Raw genomic sequence first — 16,161 nt, forward strand, 5'->3', positions numbered from 1 at the left:
TAACAGAACATATCCATAACATAGTCCTCCACCAGAACTGCTATACTATTACACATTTATAAGTCTTTTTGTTGATAACCTTAGGTCTGTCAGTAACAAGATGAGAATAAAACCCTATTTTCTGCTGGCAAAAATTATGCCACGTCCCTGGGTGGGCTCGAACCACCAACCTTTCGGTTAACAGCCGAACGCGCTAACCAATTGCGCCACAGAGACTCGCATGTCAAACTGTAGAATATTAAGGTAGTGATGTTTTTACCTTGTCATATTGTCATATACTGTATACACCATAAGGATGAATTATATTGACCAATTAATTATAACGGTCTAATCTACACTATCTTATACATATATTGATGTTGTCACATGCAATGCACTCGATCTTCAAAAATTCGACTGCGTTCATTAGCCTTTCATTATTCATTTAAAATCCCCAGTTTGTTTTACCACTAGTCAATTACTAGAACATATCCATAAAAATGTCTTTCAATAGATCGAAAATATGCATAAACTCTTAACAGAACATATCCATAACATAGTCCTCCACCAGAACTGCTATACTATTACACATTTATAAGTCTTTTTGTTGATAACCTTAGGTCTGTCAGTAACAAGATGCGAATAAAACCCTATTTTCTGCTGGCAAAAATTATGCCACGTCCCTGGGTGGGCTCGAACCACCAACCTTTCGGTTAACAGCCGAACGCGCTAACCAATTGCGCCACAGAGACTCGCATGTCAAACTGTAGAATATTAAGGTAGTGATGTTTTTACCTTGTCATATTGTCATATACTGTATACACCATAAGGATGAATTATATTGACCAATTAATTATAACGGTCTAATCTACACTATCTTATACATATATTGATGTTGTCACATGCAATGCACTCGATCTTCAAAAATTCGACTGCGTTCATTAGCCTTTCATTATTCATTTAAAATCCCCAGTTTGTTTTACCACTAGTCAATTACTAGAACATATCCATAAAAATGTCTTTCAATAGATCGAAAATATGCATAAACTCTTAACAGAACATATCCATAACATAGTCCTCCACCAGAACTGCTATACTATTACACATTTATAAGTCTTTTTGTTGATAACCTTAGGTCTGTCAGTAACAAGATGAGAATAAAACCCTATTTTCTGCTGGCAAAAATTATGCCACGTCCCTGGGTGGGCTCGAACCACCAACCTTTCGGTTAACAGCCGAACGCGCTAACCAATTGCGCCACAGAGACTCGCATGTCAAACTGTAGAATATTAAGGTAGTGATGTTTTTACCTTGTCATATTGTCATATACTGCATACACCATAAGGATGAATTATATTGACCAATTAATTATAACGGTCTAATCTACACTATCTTATACATATATTGATGTTGTCACATGCAATGCACTCGATCTTCAAAAATTCGACTGCGTTCATTAGCCTTTCATTATTCATTTAAAATCCCCAGTTTGTTTTACCACTAGTCAATTACTAGAACATATCCATAAAAATGTCTTTCAATAGATCGAAAATATGCATAAACTCTTAACAGAACATATCCATAACATAGTCCTCCACCAGAACTGCTATACTATTACACATTTATAAGTCTTTTTGTTGATAACCTTAGGTCTGTCAGTAACAAGATGAGAATAAAACCCTATTTTCTGCTGGCAAAAATTATGCCACGTCCCTGGGTGGGCTCGAACCACCAACCTTTCGGTTAACAGCCGAACGCGCTAACCAATTGCGCCACAGAGACTCGCATGTCAAACTGTAGAATATTAAGGTAGTGATGTTTTTACCTTGTCATATTGTCATATACTGTATACACCATAAGGATGAATTATATTGACCAATTAATTATAACGGTCTAATCTACACTATCTTATACATATATTGATGTTGTCACATGCAATGCACTCGATCTTCAAAAATTCGACTGCGTTCATTAGCCTTTCATTATTCATTTAAAATCCCCAGTTTGTTTTACCACTAGTCAATTACTAGAACATATCCATAAAAATGTCTTTCAATAGATCGAAAATATGCATAAACTCTTAACAGAACATATCCATAACATAGTCCTCCACCAGAACTGCTATACTATTACACATTTATAAGTCTTTTTGTTGATAACCTTAGGTCTGTCAGTAACAAGATGCGAATAAAACCCTATTTTCTGCTGGCAAAAATTATGCCACGTCCCTCGGTGGGCTCGAACCACCAACCTTTCGGTTAACAGCCGAACGCGCTAACCAATTGCGCCACAGAGACTCGCATGTCAAACTGTAGAATATTAAGGTAGTGATGTTTTTACCTTGTCATATTGTCATATACTGTATACACCATAAGGATGAATTATATTGACCAATTAATTATAACGGTCTAATCTACACTATCTTATACATATATTGATGTTGTCACATGCAATGCACTCGATCTTCAAAAATTCGACTGCGTTCATTAGCCTTTCATTATTCATTTAAAATCCCCAGTTTGTTTTACCACTAGTCAATTACTAGAACATATCCATAAAAATGTCTTTCAATAGATCGAAAATATGCATAAACTCTTAACAGAACATATCCATAACATAGTCCTCCACCAGAACTGCTATACTATTACACATTTATAAGTCTTTTTGTTGATAACCTTAGGTCTGTCAGTAACAAGATGAGAATAAAACCCTATTTTCTGCTGGCAAAAATTATGCCACGTCCCTGGGTGGGCTCGAACCACCAACCTTTCGGTTAACAGCCGAACGCGCTAACCAATTGCGCCACAGAGACTCGCATGTCAAACTGTAGAATATTAAGGTAGTGATGTTTTTACCTTGTCATATTGTCATATACTGTATACACCATAAGGATGAATTATATTGACCAATTAATTATAACGGTCTAATCTACACTATCTTATACATATATTGATGTTGTCACATGCAATGCACTCGATCTTCAAAAATTCGACTGCGTTCATTAGCCTTTCATTATTCATTTAAAATCCCCAGTTTGTTTTACCACTAGTCAATTACTAGAACATATCCATAAAAATGTCTTTCAATAGATCGAAAATATGCATAAACTCTTAACAGAACATATCCATAACATAGTCCTCCACCAGAACTGCTATACTATTACACATTTATAAGTCTTTTTGTTGATAACCTTAGGTCTGTCAGTAACAAGATGAGAATAAAACCCTATTTTCTGCTGGCAAAAATTATGCCACGTCCCTGGGTGGGCTCGAACCACCAACCTTTCGGTTAACAGCCGAACGCGCTAACCAATTGCGCCACAGAGACTCGCATGTCAAACTGTAGAATATTAAGGTAGTGATGTTTTTACCTTGTCATATTGTCATATACTGTATACACCATAAGGATGAATTATATTGACCAATTAATTATAACGGTCTAATCTACACTATCTTATACATATATTGATGTTGTCACATGCAATGCACTCGATCTTCAAAAATTCGACTGCGTTCATTAGCCTTTCATTATTCATTTAAAATCCCCAGTTTGTTTTACCACTAGTCAATTACTAGAACATATCCATAAAAATGTCTTTCAATAGATCGAAAATATGCATAAACTCTTAACAGAACATATCCATAACATAGTCCTCCACCAGAACTGCTATACTATTACACATTTATAAGTCTTTTTGTTGATAACCTTAGGTCTGTCAGTAACAAGATGAGAATAAAACCCTATTTTCTGCTGGCAAAAATTATGCCACGTCCCTGGGTGGGCTCGAACCACCAACCTTTCGGTTAACAGCCGAACGCGCTAACCAATTGCGCCACAGAGACTCGCATGTCAAACTGTAGAATATTAAGGTAGTGATGTTTTTACCTTGTCATATTGTCATATACTGTATACACCATAAGGATGAATTATATTGACCAATTAATTATAACGGTCTAATCTACACTATCTTATACATATATTGATGTTGTCACATGCAATGCACTCGATCTTCAAAAATTCGACTGCGTTCATTAGCCTTTCATTATTCATTTAAAATCCCCAGTTTGTTTTACCACTAGTCAATTACTAGAACATATCCATAAAAATGTCTTTCAATAGATCGAAAATATGCATAAACTCTTAACAGAACATATCCATAACATAGTCCTCCACCAGAACTGCTATACTATTACACATTTATAAGTCTTTTTGTTGATAACCTTAGGTCTGTCAGTAACAAGATGCGAATAAAACCCTATTTTCTGCTGGCAAAAATTATGCCACGTCCCTGGGTGGGCTCGAACCACCAACCTTTCGGTTAACAGCCGAACGCGCTAACCAATTGCGCCACAGAGACTCGCATGTCAAACTGTAGAATATTAAGGTAGTGATGTTTTTACCTTGTCATATTGTCATATACTGTATACACCATAAGGATGAATTATATTGACCAATTAATTATAACGGTCTAATCTACACTATCTTATACATATATTGATGTTGTCACATGCAATGCACTCGATCTTCAAAAATTCGACTGCGTTCATTAGCCTTTCATTATTCATTTAAAATCCCCAGTTTGTTTTACCACTAGTCAATTACTAGAACATATCCATAAAAATGTCTTTCAATAGATCGAAAATATGGATAAACTCTTAACAGAACATATCCATAACATAGTCCTCCACCAGAACTGCTATACTATTACACATTTATAAGTCTTTTTGTTGATAACCTTAGGTCTGTCAGTAACAAGATGAGAATAAAACCCTATTTTCTGCTGGCAAAAATTATGCCACGTCCCTGGGTGGGCTCGAACCACCAACCTTTCGGTTAACAGCCAAACGCGCTAACCAATTGCGCCACAGAGACTCGCATGTCAAACTGTAGAATATTAAGGTAGTGATGTTTTTACCTTGTCATATTGTCATATACTGTATACACCATAAGGATGAATTATATTGACCAATTAATTATAACGGTCTAATCTACACTATCTTATACATATATTGATGTTGTCACATGCAATGCACTCGATCTTCAAAAATTCGACTGCGTTCATTAGCCTTTCATTATTCATTTAAAACCCCCAGTTTGTTTTACCACTAGTCAATTACTAGAACATATCCATAAAAATGTCTTTCAATAGATCGAAAATATGCATAAACTCTTAACAGAACATATCCATAACATAGTCCTCCACCAGAACTGCTATACTATTACACATTTATAAGTCTTTTTGTTGATAACCTTAGGTCTGTCAGTAACAAGATGAGAATAAAACCCTATTTTCTGCTGGCAAAAATTATGCCACGTCCCTGGGTGGGCTCGAACCACCAACCTTTCGGTTAACAGCCGAACGCGCTAACCAATTGCGCCACAGAGACTCGCATGTCAAACTGTAGAATATTAAGGTAGTGATGTTTTTACCTTGTCATATTGTCATATACTGTATACACCATAAGGATGAATTATATTGACCAATTAATTATAACGGTCTAATCTACACTATCTTATACATATATTGATGTTGTCACATGCAATGCACTCGATCTTCAAAAATTCGACTGCGTTCATTAGCCTTTCATTATTCATTTAAAATCCCCAGTTTGTTTTACCACTAGTCAATTACTAGAACATATCCATAAAAATGTCTTTCAATAGATCGAAAATATGCATAAACTCTTAACAGAACATATCCATAACATAGTCCTCCACCAGAACTGCTATACTATTACACATTTATAAGTCTTTTTGTTGATAACCTTAGGTCTGTCAGTAACAAGATGAGAATAAAACCCTATTTTCTGCTGGCAAAAATTATGCCACGTCCCTGGGTGGGCTCGAACCACCAACCTTTCGGTTAACAGCCGAACGCGCTAACCAATTGCGCCACAGAGACTCGCATGTCAAACTGTAGAATATTAAGGTAGTGATGTTTTTACCTTGTCATATTGTCATATACTGCATACACCATAAGGATGAATTATATTGACCAATTAATTATAACGGTCTAATCTACACTATCTTATACATATATTGATGTTGTCACATGCAATGCACTCGATCTTCAAAAATTCGACTGCGTTCATTAGCCTTTCATTATTCATTTAAAATCCCCAGTTTGTTTTACCACTAGTCAATTACTAGAACATATCCATAAAAATGTCTTTCAATAGATCGAAAATATGCATAAACTCTTAACAGAACATATCCATAACATAGTCCTCCACCAGAACTGCTATACTATTACACATTTATAAGTCTTTTTGTTGATAACCTTAGGTCTGTCAGTAACAAGATGAGAATAAAACCCTATTTTCTGCTGGCAAAAATTATGCCACGTCCCTGGGTGGGCTCGAACCACCAACCTTTCGGTTAACAGCCGAACGCGCTAACCAATTGCGCCACAGAGACTCGCATGTCAAACTGTAGAATATTAAGGTAGTGATGTTTTTACCTTGTCATATTGTCATATACTGCATACACCATAAGGATGAATTATATTGACCAATTAATTATAACGGTCTAATCTACACTATCTTATACATATATTGATGTTGTCACATGCAATGCACTCGATCTTCAAAAATTCGACTGCGTTCATTAGCCTTTCATTATTCATTTAAAATCCCCAGTTTGTTTTACCACTAGTCAATTACTAGAACATATCCATAAAAATGTCTTTCAATAGATCGAAAATATGCATAAACTCTTAACAGAACATATCCATAACATAGTCCTCCACCAGAACTGCTATACTATTACACATTTATAAGTCTTTTTGTTGATAACCTTAGGTCTGTCAGTAACAAGATGAGAATAAAACCCTATTTTCTGCTGGCAAAAATTATGCCACGTCCCTGGGTGGGCTCGAACCACCAACCTTTCGGTTAACAGCCGAACGCGCTAACCAATTGCGCCACAGAGACTCGCATGTCAAACTGTAGAATATTAAGGTAGTGATGTTTTTACCTTGTCATATTGTCATATACTGTATACACCATAAGGATGAATTATATTGACCAATTAATTATAACGGTCTAATCTACACTATCTTATACATATATTGATGTTGTCACATGCAATGCACTCGATCTTCAAAAATTCGACTGCGTTCATTAGCCTTTCATTATTCATTTAAAATCCCCAGTTTGTTTTACCACTAGTCAATTACTAGAACATATCCATAAAAATGTCTTTCAATAGATCGAAAATATGCATAAACTCTTAACAGAACATATCCATAACATAGTCCTCCACCAGAACTGCTATACTATTACACATTTATAAGTCTTTTTGTTGATAACCTTAGGTCTGTCAGTAACAAGATGAGAATAAAACCCTATTTTCTGCTGGCAAAAATTATGCCACGTCCCTGGGTGGGCTCGAACCACCAACCTTTCGGTTAACAGCCGAACGCGCTAACCAATTGCGCCACAGAGACTCGCATGTCAAACTGTAGAATATTAAGGTAGTGATGTTTTTACCTTGTCATATTGTCATATACTGTATACACCATAAGGATGAATTATATTGACCAATTAATTATAACGGTCTAATCTACACTATCTTATACATATATTGATGTTGTCACATGCAATGCACTCGATCTTCAAAAATTCGACTGCGTTCATTAGCCTTTCATTATTCATTTAAAATCCCCAGTTTGTTTTACCACTAGTCAATTACTAGAACATATCCATAAAAATGTCTTTCAATAGATCGAAAATATGCATAAACTCTTAACAGAACATATCCATAACATAGTCCTCCACCAGAACTGCTATACTATTACACATTTATAAGTCTTTTTGTTGATAACCTTAGGTCTGTCAGTAACAAGATGAGAATAAAACCCTATTTTCTGCTGGCAAAAATTATGCCACGTCCCTGGGTGGGCTCGAACCACCAACCTTTCGGTTAACAGCCGAACGCGCTAACCAATTGCGCCACAGAGACTCGCATGTCAAACTGTAGAATATTAAGGTAGTGATGTTTTTACCTTGTCATATTGTCATATACTGTATACACCATAAGGATGAATTATATTGACCAATTAATTATAACGGTCTAATCTACACTATCTTATACATATATTGATGTTGTCACATGCAATGCACTCGATCTTCAAAAATTCGACTGCGTTCATTAGCCTTTCATTATTCATTTAAAATCCCCAGTTTGTTTTACCACTAGTCAATTACTAGAACATATCCATAAAAATGTCTTTCAATAGATCGAAAATATGCATAAACTCTTAACAGAACATATCCATAACATAGTCCTCCACCAGAACTGCTATACTATTACACATTTATAAGTCTTTTTGTTGATAACCTTAGGTCTGTCAGTAACAAGATGAGAATAAAACCCTATTTTCTGCTGGCAAAAATTATGCCACGTCCCTGGGTGGGCTCGAACCACCAACCTTTCGGTTAACAGCCGAACGCGCTAACCAATTGCGCCACAGAGACTCGCATGTCAAACTGTAGAATATTAAGGTAGTGATGTTTTTACCTTGTCATATTGTCATATACTGTATACACCATAAGGATGAATTATATTGACCAATTAATTATAACGGTCTAATCTACACTATCTTATACATATATTGATGTTGTCACATGCAATGCACTCGATCTTCAAAAATTCGACTGCGTTCATTAGCCTTTCATTATTCATTTAAAATCCCCAGTTTGTTTTACCACTAGTCAATTACTAGAACATATCCATAAAAATGTCTTTCAATAGATCGAAAATATGCATAAACTCTTAACAGAACATATCCATAACATAGTCCTCCACCAGAACTGCTATACTATTACACATTTATAAGTCTTTTTGTTGATAACCTTAGGTCTGTCAGTAACAAGATGAGAATAAAACCCTATTTTCTGCTGGCAAAAATTATGCCACGTCCCTGGGTGGGCTCGAACCACCAACCTTTCGGTTAACAGCCGAACGCGCTAACCAATTGCGCCACAGAGACTCGCATGTCAAACTGTAGAATATTAAGGTAGTGATGTTTTTACCTTGTCATATTGTCATATACTGTATACACCATAAGGATGAATTATATTGACCAATTAATTATAACGGTCTAATCTACACTATCTTATACATATATTGATGTTGTCACATGCAATGCACTCGATCTTCAAAAATTCGACTGCGTTCATTAGCCTTTCATTATTCATTTAAAATCCCCAGTTTGTTTTACCACTAGTCAATTACTAGAACATATCCATAAAAATGTCTTTCAATAGATCGAAAATATGCATAAACTCTTAACAGAACATATCCATAACATAGTCCTCCACCAGAACTGCTATACTATTACACATTTATAAGTCTTTTTGTTGATAACCTTAGGTCTGTCAGTAACAAGATGAGAATAAAACCCTATTTTCTGCTGGCAAAAATTATGCCACGTCCCTGGGTGGGCTCGAACCACCAACCTTTCGGTTAACAGCCGAACGCGCTAACCAATTGCGCCACAGAGACTCGCATGTCAAACTGTAGAATATTAAGGTAGTGATGTTTTTACCTTGTCATATTGTCATATACTGTATACACCATAAGGATGAATTATATTGACCAATTAATTATAACGGTCTAATCTACACTATCTTATACATATATTGATGTTGTCACATGCAATGCACTCGATCTTCAAAAATTCGACTGCGTTCATTAGCCTTTCATTATTCATTTAAAATCCCCAGTTTGTTTTACCACTAGTCAATTACTAGAACATATCCATAAAAATGTCTTTCAATAGATCGAAAATATGCATAAACTCTTAACAGAACATATCCATAACATAGTCCTCCACCAGAACTGCTATACTATTACACATTTATAAGTCTTTTTGTTGATAACCTTAGGTCTGTCAGTAACAAGATGAGAATAAAACCCTATTTTCTGCTGGCAAAAATTATGCCACGTCCCTGGGTGGGCTCGAACCACCAACCTTTCGGTTAACAGCCGAACGCGCTAACCAATTGCGCCACAGAGACTCGCATGTCAAACTGTAGAATATTAAGGTAGTGATGTTTTTACCTTGTCATATTGTCATATACTGTATACACCATAAGGATGAATTATATTGACCAATTAATTATAACGGTCTAATCTACACTATCTTATACATATATTGATGTTGTCACATGCAATGCACTCGATCTTCAAAAATTCGACTGCGTTCATTAGCCTTTCATTATTCATTTAAAATCCCCAGTTTGTTTTACCACTAGTCAATTACTAGAACATATCCATAAAAATGTCTTTCAATAGATCGAAAATATGCATAAACTCTTAACAGAACATATCCATAACATAGTCCTCCACCAGAACTGCTATACTATTACACATTTATAAGTCTTTTTGTTGATAACCTTAGGTCTGTCAGTAACAAGATGAGAATAAAACCCTATTTTCTGCTGGCAAAAATTATGCCACGTCCCTGGGTGGGCTCGAACCACCAACCTTTCGGTTAACAGCCGAACGCGCTTTTTTTTTATCATTAAAATTATTTATTAACTATTTACATAAAAACACCAAGAGACAAACCTCTTTGGTGCCATCTTTGGTATGTACAGAGTTGTTAGTATTAACCTTTTTGTTAGTATTGATTTCCATCTAGATATATTTTTTAAAAGACAAATTTGTGTTTATAAAACAATTAATGATTCACTGTATACCCAAAGAGAGATAACTCTAATATGTTTTTGCAAAAGTCAAACACACCCTTTGTTCATTCATTTGACGGACAACCTTTCTTTTTTTTTAAAATTGTATTGTTCTGTTTAAGATTCAAAATAAAATATTCAGAAACAACTAGATTACAATTGTAATCAGTTTGATATGGATTTCATGTGTTTAAAAAAATAAAATTATTTTGTCGTTTTCAATACGCAGTAAGGAATTATTGCGTAAAAAATATTTATCGAAGATCTGTTGTTGGTGTTTTATTTTGTGATAAGTGTATGCATATTCTATATATTTTCTAATTGTAAATTTGAATAGTCTCACTGTATCTATATCTTTATCATGAAACACTTTAAGATTGCGTGTTTTGAAGATGCATAATCTAGCTACACTCAGGAAAAAGTTCAAAAAATATGTGTTCACAATCTTTGAACGACCAAGGTACCCAAATATCATCAGTTCCTCATAATTTATCAAATTCACAACATCAGGGGGATAATCAATAAAAATGTTGTGTAACATATCTTTCAGAAAGTTATGTATCGGGGTCAACTTCGGACACAAGGCAAACAGGTGTAACAAGTTTTCTGTATATAGGCCGCACGCTTTGCATGTGTCGTTGTCCACTTGACCAAATTTAAACAACTTTTCTAAGGTAAAAATAGCCCTGTGTACAATCCTGTAGTTCAGACAACGACAGTCAGGAGATAGACCATTCTGATTGGTTACTGAATATAATTTAGTAAAATTGATCGACGGATATTTCTCCTCCCAATGCTTTTCAGCTGTGGGCGTTTCAAACATTTCTGACAGTAAGAGTTTGTAAAAAAAATTTGTAACTGCCCCTAGAAAAGGAACTTCTCTGTCGTTTTCTAGACAAATACGTAATTTCGGAATACTCTCGGTATTTAACGGGTTTATGGATTTCAGTAAAATTTTCCACGTTTCAGGAATACATCTTAAAATCTTGTCGTATGCAATTTTTATTTCGTGTGGTTTTTCGTCAGGAAAATTTTGTTGGATTATTTCTACAATCGAACCGGAAGTAAAAAAACCGGGAATAAATTCATAACAGATGTCTTTTATCTGGATCAAACCTGAGTGAATGAATTTTTCGAAAAGAAGCATTTTACCGTTTAGCTTTATATTTGGATTACAAAAAATAGGATTATCGTACACATGTTGAATTTCAATTTCAAATTTTAGTTTGGATTTTATCCTATAATAAGCATTAAGCATTTCTTGATAATAAAGTGGTAAGTGTTTTAGATGTTTGGAATTTAAATACGTGAACACAATATTTTGTTTTAAATCCATATTTTCAATTTTATTTATGAAATAATCAAGCGCACTTTTCCAAATTGATTGGCAATTCGGGTCAAGATATTTTCTAAGGAATTTTAATCTAAAAGCTTGCATTTTTAGAAAAATATCTGGAATATTTAAACCTCCTGCTAATTTTTGGCCAATTATTGTTTGATACTTTACAAGGTGAGATTTATGTTGCCAAAGAAATTTTAAAACTATTAATCGAATTTCGTTTTTTACGTTTTCTGGTAGCGGACATACTGTTAAAGTATAATAAAATCTAGACATTATAAGTGAAGTAAGAACAACTGCTCTACCAGGTAGTGTTAGATCTCTTTTATTCCAAAAAAATAAAATTGTTTTTATTTTTTTAATTTTATCTTTCCAATTCAATAATTCGCATAACTGTTTATCTTTACCAACATAAATACCTAGGACTTTAGTTACAGTTTCACAACGTTGAATTTGCAATGTATTTAGTTCTTGATCATTTATGCTACCAGAACCTAAGCATAAAATTTCAGATTTTTGTTTATTAATTTTAGCACCTGACGCCTCACTATATAGATTCAAAATTTTAAATGTTTCTTTTATAGAATTTTTGTCGGCAGTAAAAATATTCGTATCATCTGCATGTTGAAAAATTTTTGCCTCTTTATTTGAATTCGGAATAACTACACCTTTAATATTTTTATTCTTTATTATGGCCTGCCCTAATGGTTCCGCAACTAAAACGTAAAGGAGAGCAGAAACGGGACATCCTTGTTTTATTGAATTATTTAGTTTAACATATTTTGTTAAAAAGCCATTACATTTTACGCTACTGTTTACATTTTTATAAAATATTTTTATCCACTGAATGAATTTTGGACCAAAGCCAAATTTTTCTAAAACTAAATATAAATAATCATGATCAACTTTGTCAAAAGCCTTTTCCTGGTCAACTTTTATAAGAAAAGCTTCTAAATCATCGTTTTCAATAATTTCAATTAAATCTCGAATGCTTGCAGTTGTATCTGCAATATCTCGTCCAGGAATACAACACGTTTGATAAATAGAAATCAATTTCGGCAAAACAAATTTTAGTCTGTTGGACATTATTCTAGCCATTATTTTATAATCCACACATAATAATGAAATGGGTCTAAAGTTTTTTAACATATTTTTGTCCCCTTTATTTTTATAGACTAAAGTAATTATGCCGTGTCGCATAGATCTTGTCATAAGTTTTTCATCTTCAATGGCTTTAAAAATTTTTAAAAATATTTCTCCGAACGAATGGAAAAAATGACAAAAGAATTCAACAGTTAGTCCATCGGGACCCGGAGATTTATTTTTAGACATACTAAATAAAGCGGCTTTTATGTCATCCAAACTAAATTCCGCTTCTAAATTTTCCATATCATCTTCAGAAACTTTTTCCGAAATAAAATTTAAAATTTCATTTGCTTTATCTTTGTTTATTGATGTACAAGAGTATAAATCTTTATAAAATTTATGAACTTCATCAAGAATTGCCTCCGTAGATGTGACTATATTATTTTCACTATTTTTTAATTCTTTTATAACATTACAGTTTTGTTTATATTTTTCAAGCTGTAAAAAATATTTAGAGTTCTTGTCACCATCTATTGCCCAATGGGCTTTAGAACGCAAAATCGCGCCTTTACAAATGTTTTCTTCATGACATTTTAATTTCAATTTAATTTCCTCAAATTTATTTAAATCAACAATTTCATTATTAGCTACGGCTAATGAAATTTTTTCAAATTCTCTTTGAATTTTAAAATATTCCGATTTTTCGGCACGGGATTTATCTTGCGCAATAACTTTTGCTAGTTGTTTTATTTTATATTTTAAATTATCATACCAAACCAAAGGTTCTTCGTCATAAAGAGGACATTGTTTTTCAGTTTCAATTAATTTATTAATTTTATTCACAAACTCTTCGTCATCTAACAATTTATTATTAAATATCCATAAACCCGGGCCTCTCTCAATTTCACTAAAATCTATATTCAGATTTACAAAAGAATGGTCGCTGAACGCATTATGTTTATAATAAACGTTCTTCACAAATACAGAAAAGGACTTTGGAATAAATATAAAATCCAATCTACTCTGAATTAGATTATTTTGTACAACTCGACGCCAAGAGAATATTCGTGACGTTGGATTTCTTGCTCGCCATATATCATAGATATTAAAATTTTCGCACAACTGATTAATTGACTTGTATGATTTGTCTTCTGTGTGTTGTGTTTTTCCGCACCTGTCAAGTTTTGACATAGATGTGTTCATATCACCCAACAAAATAATGTTTTCTGTGTTTATCAATTTTCCACTCAAGTTTTCGAAAAATGTAGTTCTTTCAAGAACCGAATTAGGTGCATAACAATTAACAATATTTATTAATTTTTCATCTTGTTGTAATTGAATATGTACACATCTACCGTCAAAACTTTGTATATAATTTACTTCATGTTCAACCTTTTTACTTATCAAAAAGGCAACACCTTGTCTATGTGTTTCAGCACACGAGTAAAATATTTTACCATTCCAAAACTTAGAAAAACTAGTAACTACATCATCTGACCAAAAAGTTTCTTGGATAGCTACAACATCATAATAATTTTCCGAACAAAAAGAACAAAACTTTTGGAATTTTGACTGATCCCTCAAACCATTAGCATTTATAGATACAATATTAACCATCTGTACAAAAAAGTAAGAAAGAAAAAAACTTTATATCTATGAACTTGAACTTGATACTTTATTCCGGGGTTCCCTCCTAAATTTTTTAAGCTCATCTGAAGTAAATTTTGGAGATGTAACTAAACGCTTCCTCCTAATTTTACTCATATTCGCAGCCAATTCCTCGTCGGTCATTTCAATATCAACTACCTTAGATTCATCAACTCCTGTATTTTTACCAACAGAATCAGTCAAATTAGGCCCACGAGGAACTGGCTGTGGCTCTAATTTTGATGGACTAGACCCCCCTTTTTTATGCATTTTATTATCAACAATTACTGTCTCTTGTTTGTTTGAATGTTCAGCATCAGTCATCAAATCTAGAACATCATCGTCAACACCAGACGTTTGTTGTTCATTGGAATCTGTAACATCATTGTCATTTTTAGCGTTTTCATTGAAATGTTCATCTTTGTCATCATTGTCAACATCACTTTCCTCCATGGTATCATCGCCACCGTCACTTTTCTCCGTGTTATCATCGTCAACATCACTTTGCTCCATGTTATCATCATCACCATTGACTCCATCCGTGTGCTCGTCTTCAGCTTCATTCTCGTTCATATCATCATTTTCTTGATGTTCAGTGTTTGTTTCATGTTCAGGAATGTCAGAATTTGTTTCATTTTCTGGATTGTTAGCATTTATATCATTTTCTGTGTTATCATTATTTGTTTCACTTTCATTTGTTTCATTTCTATCCCTGTTCCAAACCGGCTCACACCGACAGTATGATAACACTTTATGACATGTTTCACACGGTGGAGTTTGACAAGCTCTTGCTAGATGTCCGAAGCGTTTACACTTATAGCAAATATTATCCGGACAGTTTGCATAAACATGACTTGTCTCAAAACACTGGGTACAGACTCTCTTTTGTTCGTCATAAACTACTCTTATATATTCAAATGAGCTCACACCAGTTGATAGTTTCAATGTATATGGTAAACTTTGTCGTTCAGGGGAAAATCTAACTACTACATACCGTGTACCATTAGCGACGTCAGTACCAGGATACATTTTCCGCTTAATGGGCGACTTGAGTGTTACACCAAACTCCTGCAATTTCTCTCGTATTTCAGAGTCGGGCACATAGTGTGACACGTTGAAAAAACTGACAACTTTATCACGCGAAAAAATAGCTCTGGGTTTAAAATTTGAGTTCTTCACCTTAAAACCTGTATCCACAATCAAATCTAAAGCATCTTTATCAGACAACGTAAGTTCATAACTATTACCACTTTTTGGAACACATGCAAGGACTGTTCCCTCACCAACTTCTTTTTCCACATTAGCGATGACATCGACAGCTTTTATAGTCCGATTGTCACCTACATCCACTAACACAGTTTTTTCCTTGATGGAACGACCATCCCCCCCTTCCACCAGACATGGTGAAGGGAGGTG

General features: G+C 34.2%; 18 non-coding genes across 18 annotated transcripts; all 18 read right to left on the reverse strand.

Moving 5' to 3' along the window:
* Positions 1-142: 142 nt before the first annotated feature.
* On the reverse strand, positions 143-216 carry Trnan-guu (transfer RNA asparagine (anticodon GUU)). Its single transcript has one exon. It is a non-coding gene; the product is annotated as a tRNA-Asn (tRNA).
* A 441-nt stretch (positions 217-657) lies between these two features.
* Trnan-guu (transfer RNA asparagine (anticodon GUU)) lies at positions 658-731 on the reverse strand. The gene has a single exon. It is a non-coding gene; the product is annotated as a tRNA-Asn (tRNA).
* A 441-nt stretch (positions 732-1,172) lies between these two features.
* On the reverse strand, positions 1,173-1,246 carry Trnan-guu (transfer RNA asparagine (anticodon GUU)). The gene has a single exon. It is a non-coding gene; the product is annotated as a tRNA-Asn (tRNA).
* A 441-nt stretch (positions 1,247-1,687) lies between these two features.
* Trnan-guu (transfer RNA asparagine (anticodon GUU)) lies at positions 1,688-1,761 on the reverse strand. The gene has a single exon. It is a non-coding gene; the product is annotated as a tRNA-Asn (tRNA).
* Positions 1,762-2,717: 956 nt separating this feature from the next.
* Positions 2,718-2,791, reverse strand: Trnan-guu (transfer RNA asparagine (anticodon GUU)). The gene has a single exon. It is a non-coding gene; the product is annotated as a tRNA-Asn (tRNA).
* Positions 2,792-3,232: 441 nt separating this feature from the next.
* On the reverse strand, positions 3,233-3,306 carry Trnan-guu (transfer RNA asparagine (anticodon GUU)). The gene has a single exon. It is a non-coding gene; the product is annotated as a tRNA-Asn (tRNA).
* A 441-nt stretch (positions 3,307-3,747) lies between these two features.
* Positions 3,748-3,821, reverse strand: Trnan-guu (transfer RNA asparagine (anticodon GUU)). Its single transcript has one exon. It is a non-coding gene; the product is annotated as a tRNA-Asn (tRNA).
* Positions 3,822-4,262: 441 nt separating this feature from the next.
* Trnan-guu (transfer RNA asparagine (anticodon GUU)) lies at positions 4,263-4,336 on the reverse strand. Its single transcript has one exon. It is a non-coding gene; the product is annotated as a tRNA-Asn (tRNA).
* A 956-nt stretch (positions 4,337-5,292) lies between these two features.
* On the reverse strand, positions 5,293-5,366 carry Trnan-guu (transfer RNA asparagine (anticodon GUU)). The gene has a single exon. It is a non-coding gene; the product is annotated as a tRNA-Asn (tRNA).
* A 441-nt stretch (positions 5,367-5,807) lies between these two features.
* Positions 5,808-5,881, reverse strand: Trnan-guu (transfer RNA asparagine (anticodon GUU)). Its single transcript has one exon. It is a non-coding gene; the product is annotated as a tRNA-Asn (tRNA).
* Positions 5,882-6,322: 441 nt separating this feature from the next.
* On the reverse strand, positions 6,323-6,396 carry Trnan-guu (transfer RNA asparagine (anticodon GUU)). Its single transcript has one exon. It is a non-coding gene; the product is annotated as a tRNA-Asn (tRNA).
* Positions 6,397-6,837: 441 nt separating this feature from the next.
* Positions 6,838-6,911, reverse strand: Trnan-guu (transfer RNA asparagine (anticodon GUU)). The gene has a single exon. It is a non-coding gene; the product is annotated as a tRNA-Asn (tRNA).
* A 441-nt stretch (positions 6,912-7,352) lies between these two features.
* Trnan-guu (transfer RNA asparagine (anticodon GUU)) lies at positions 7,353-7,426 on the reverse strand. Its single transcript has one exon. It is a non-coding gene; the product is annotated as a tRNA-Asn (tRNA).
* A 441-nt stretch (positions 7,427-7,867) lies between these two features.
* Positions 7,868-7,941, reverse strand: Trnan-guu (transfer RNA asparagine (anticodon GUU)). The gene has a single exon. It is a non-coding gene; the product is annotated as a tRNA-Asn (tRNA).
* Positions 7,942-8,382: 441 nt separating this feature from the next.
* Positions 8,383-8,456, reverse strand: Trnan-guu (transfer RNA asparagine (anticodon GUU)). Its single transcript has one exon. It is a non-coding gene; the product is annotated as a tRNA-Asn (tRNA).
* A 441-nt stretch (positions 8,457-8,897) lies between these two features.
* On the reverse strand, positions 8,898-8,971 carry Trnan-guu (transfer RNA asparagine (anticodon GUU)). Its single transcript has one exon. It is a non-coding gene; the product is annotated as a tRNA-Asn (tRNA).
* Positions 8,972-9,412: 441 nt separating this feature from the next.
* On the reverse strand, positions 9,413-9,486 carry Trnan-guu (transfer RNA asparagine (anticodon GUU)). Its single transcript has one exon. It is a non-coding gene; the product is annotated as a tRNA-Asn (tRNA).
* A 441-nt stretch (positions 9,487-9,927) lies between these two features.
* On the reverse strand, positions 9,928-10,001 carry Trnan-guu (transfer RNA asparagine (anticodon GUU)). Its single transcript has one exon. It is a non-coding gene; the product is annotated as a tRNA-Asn (tRNA).
* Positions 10,002-16,161: the final 6,160 nt, after the last annotated feature.

This window comes from Mytilus californianus, unplaced genomic scaffold, assembly GCF_021869535.1.
Source record: "Mytilus californianus isolate M0D057914Y unplaced genomic scaffold, xbMytCali1.0.p SCAF_1, whole genome shotgun sequence".
NCBI classification, from domain to species: Eukaryota; Metazoa; Mollusca; class Bivalvia; order Mytilida; family Mytilidae; genus Mytilus; species Mytilus californianus.